Source organism: Amblyomma maculatum, chromosome 11 (assembly GCF_055883805.1).
Source record: "Amblyomma maculatum isolate TAMU_Amacu chromosome 11, ASM5588380v1, whole genome shotgun sequence".
NCBI classification, from domain to species: Eukaryota; Metazoa; Arthropoda; class Arachnida; order Ixodida; family Ixodidae; genus Amblyomma; species Amblyomma maculatum.
This window is the reverse complement of record NC_139354.1, coordinates 146958475-146962782: the sequence shown is the minus strand read 5'-3', so window position 1 is coordinate 146962782 and position 4308 is coordinate 146958475. Positions and strand designations below refer to the sequence as shown.

General features: G+C 43.4%; 1 long non-coding RNA gene across 1 annotated transcript; it reads left to right on the top strand.

Annotated features, from left to right (window-relative positions):
* The first annotated feature begins 214 nt into the window (after positions 1 to 214).
* On the top strand, positions 215 to 3262 carry LOC146175135 (uncharacterized). Its single transcript, XR_014701848.1, has 3 exons — positions 215 to 449; positions 532 to 692; positions 2234 to 3262. It is a non-coding gene; the product is annotated as an uncharacterized LOC146175135 (long non-coding RNA).
* Positions 3263 to 4308: the final 1046 nt, after the last annotated feature.

Sequence of the window (4308 nt, the reverse complement as noted above, 5' to 3'; positions counted from 1 at the left end):
ACAGAATTTCGGTTTCCTAGCGCGCGTCCTCCTCAACTCAACAGAGTACGTCATAGCGCTAAGCCAATGAGAAGCTCCCGTTGCCGGAGCCTGCTGAGCCAAAGTTGACCAAGCTCGGTGTATTTTAGAGGTTCTAATTGTGCCCTACTCTACGCTCAGACGGTTTTTTAATATGGCCGACGCCTAGGTTCCTTCCTGGGTTCCAGCTTCGCTGTGCTGCTATAGTGAACTAGAATATAGTCGCTACTGTTAAAACATGGTTACATCGTGGGCTTTGAGCCTTACGCCGACGCAACTTTTCGGGTGCCAGGTCGGCGAAGATGGACCCTGCGAGCGACCGGTACAGTAACACTTGTGTCGAGAGGCCGCGGTAACCGCGGCACAACTCCGGCTTGCAGAAGCCCCGACCGTCAGCCTCCCGATCCCAGCCGTTTCGGAACTACGCATTGGTATGTATGTCCGAGTCTTGCAGCCTAGCCTTCGTTTGACCGCTGCGAGAGTGCGCAATCGCTAACCGAAGCTTTCGAACAGGTGCAGCTGCGGGCGGTGCGTGCCGATGCCGACTGCTCTTGAGAGCATCTGGCGAGATCCCGGCGGCGACTACGTAGTTGAAGCAGCCGTCTGGGTGTTACAGATCATCCGCATTTACTCCAAATGCTTCTTGATCATGGACTGCTAGTCGAGAACACAAGGTAAGAACCTTGAGCGAAAGGCGACATAACTTGAACAAGCGGCACCTGTTTTTCATTTTCTCGAGCAAGAAATGCTGTAATGAAATCTATTGCGGAAGGCAGTGTTAATAAAATAAAGCTTCCCTTTTAACGTTACTTACTTGCGATCATTGACACTGTCTACAGTGTCGATATTGCGCCATGTTAGCGCGAACACATCGCTGGTTTTCATATTTTTCTTGTTTTCGTAGAAGCGCATGAGCATGACGTTTCACCATGCAAATTACTGGTTTGCTTAATTCTATGCACGAGTAAATAAGAAAACACGCATCATCTGATAGTGTGAACTTGCTAAATGGAAAGGGCATGCACATTGATGTGAAGTAACGAGGGGGGGGGGGGGCGGACGCTGTCCGGACAAATTTGCTTGTTTTATTAGCCAGTTATGACCTTCAGCAAGTGCAGCACTTCAAAACATAAATACATAAGGAATGCCACAAGAAATGCAGTAAATAAGTAGAAAAGCAATCTCATTTCGTAGGACTCTGTGCTAAGTGAAATTGCATGCAGTGAAGTAGCCTGTCTCCTGCGGAAGCCGTGGGAAAATGCACTAAAAAACGACACAGAAAAGAAAAACACACAGAGCAGGACTGGCTTCTGCAGACGATCACTAACTAGCCCGACAACTCTTGTTATAGCCTGTCCCCACTTGCTGCCAGAACAATCACCATACCAGCACTCAAAGTTTTATTTGCTAGTTTTTTTTTTACCCACTTGCATTAGGTGAGTGTTGTATAGTGTGCAAATATAATTAAAAAAATTGACTTCACTGATACCATCATCAACACCTGCACACAGTAAACCTCTCCAAAATGCTTTGAGACTGACATTTTACATGTGCTGAAATGTAACAACCCAAAAAAAAAAAGAAAGAAAGACGTTCTCCCAAAGGCCAGTACACCGAAACTTCCACAGTTTGAGTAAGTGTTGGAAATTTTACAGTTAGAAAATGAAGTTATAGAGTAGTTTTGCGGCACTTGCAGAAAGTTTGGCACGTGCCGTGTTGTGGGAAAACAACGGAGAGCTGTTGACAGAAGTGCACTTGTAGTTTATGGCTCCTTCGAATAGAATGACTCCATGCACAGAGCTGCTTAATGCATAAGTCGCATACTTAACATCTTCGTGCTATGCGGATGATATCAGCGTGGACATTGACATCGGCCACAACACTAGTATAGAGGGTGTAAGACGACTACCAGGTTTTTTCAGTCAAAAGCTGCATTGCCTTCAGGCATTATTTTGCTGCAGTAGCAAATTGTGATTGCACTGGAGTTCTAATATTGGATGGGTCTCATTCTCTCTCAATCACCTGCAGCAGAATTCAAAGTTTGCCATACTTCCAGGCAGAATAAATTGACAGTGAAAGTTACACTGTACAGCTTCTGTTAGATGGGAATTAATTGTACAGATGCATGAATAACTTTCAAATTTGTAAAAGACCTAAATCATATTTTCATTTTGCTATGCTGAAAAGTGAATATTGCTTTTTCTCTTGTCAACAGGAGGCACCACTACATCTGCTACAGCCAGCTTGCGCACTGGCTTTGGGGATGCCTCGGCAGACATCACAGTAAAGTCATCCCTATTTGTAATGCAAGCCAAATAAGGGAAAGGTTTCCATCTGACAGTTACACTGGTTTCCAGTTTGTGCAAGGTTTGTAGAGTCATCACCTTATTCATTCTGAAACAAGCCGGAAAATATGAGAAGAGAGAATTGCAGGACAGCTGGACTAATAACTGGAATTTTATTAAAGGATAGAGGCAAAAGAAGACTTGCACAGAGATGCACATGTAAAAAAGGCCCCAAAAGACTGTTGACCGATTTCTTAGCCACACACACGTCCTTAGCCTTTGCAGTATAGTGTGCCTTTGGACTTGGATCTGTGGCTTCCCTTTTGTAACGAGTGGTTCTTGACCATAAGGAATTTGCTTTTTTTAGATTTTGATTTTTTAGACCCTTTCTGCTTTCCACGCTTTCACTGCTTTGGGGGTTTTTCGTGCACGTGCATTTCTGTGCGAATCTTCTTTTGCCTCTTTCCTTCAGTAACATTTCAGTTGATAGTCAAACTTTATCTTGTGCTCCTCTCACGTGTTTCGTCTTCTGGCTGGTTTTAAGATGAATCAGTACCAACTCATCCAGTTGTTAGTCTTGTTGATATCACTAGCCTGACTGCACCCACTGCTGGGCAAATGCTTCTCCCAAATCCATCCAAATAACCCGATCCTGTGCCAGGTGCATGATTCTCGCAAACTTCCTAATTTCATCTGCTTGCCCGAGTTTCTGCCGCCCCCTGCTAAACTTGCCTTCTTTTGGAATCTAAAAGACATATATAGGCTCACTTAGAATAATTTTTGTGTACTCACTCCCTTCCTTTACCTTTAATGCGTAGAATTTTTCTTCTTTTGGAACTGACCGCAGATACATCAGCTGCATCCATATGATCCCCGCAGACTTCCTAATCTCATCTGTCTGCCCGAATTTCTGCCGCCCCCTGCTACGCTTGCCTTCCCCTGGAATCTACAAGACATATATAGGCTCACTTAGAATAAATTTTGTGTGCTCACTCCCCACCTATCCTTTGATGGGTGGAATTTTTTTTAGCACTGACCGCAAATGCATCATAATTGTGCAGTTGTGTATATACCACCTGCTTGTATAGATGTCTCTCCCATATCTATCCAAATAACCCGATCCTCTGTCAGCTGCATCCATCTGATCCCCGCAAACTTTTTATCTGCCTGCCTGAGTTTCTGCTGCCCCCTGCTATACTTGCCTTCCCTTGGAATCTACAAGACATATATAGGCTCACTTAGAATGAATTTTGTGTACTCAATCTCTAACTATACCTTTGTCGGATGCATTTTTTTTTATTTAGCACTGACCTCAACACATCATGATTGTGAAGCTGTATATACACATTTGTATATTTAGGAGAGAGGAAGACAGCAATGAAGCGTGAATAAAAGATGTCTTGCTCTAGGTCAACTTCCTTCTAGCCTAAAAATTTTGTATGCACTGATGAACCTGCGGCTATACCAATAAATTATTTTGAAAGCAACATGTCTCTAACACTCATTTGGTAACATTAGATAATGCCCAAATGTACTACAAAGTGGTGGTCCTTGTGGCGCTGACAAACCTAGATTTTCTAGTTGCCGCGTTCACCTTTACACGGCCTCGAAAAATAGTGGCTCATGGGGAATAGAAAAATCAAACCGTTTTCTGCAAAAGCTGCTTTGAAAGGTGGCCACTATTTTCAGCATTTTGCAGTCTCATTCAGAAGCAAGCCAGCATAATCTGCAATCTGTAGACATGCATACAATAATATGTGCCTTATACTTTGAAATGTACCAGACTTTAACCAGTCATAAAACGGCGTGCTGAAAAGGTATGTATAATAAAGCCTCCTTCGTTGATGATACCCATAGTTTGCATGAAAACATCTGCACTAGAACCTGCATGACGTTGAGTTAATTGGCCTGCTGGTTGAATATGCCACCAAAATGCTGGTAATACAATGAACTTTGTCGGTGCTGGGGTCAAGTCTAGAAATATAAAGTTGGGATGATTTAATTG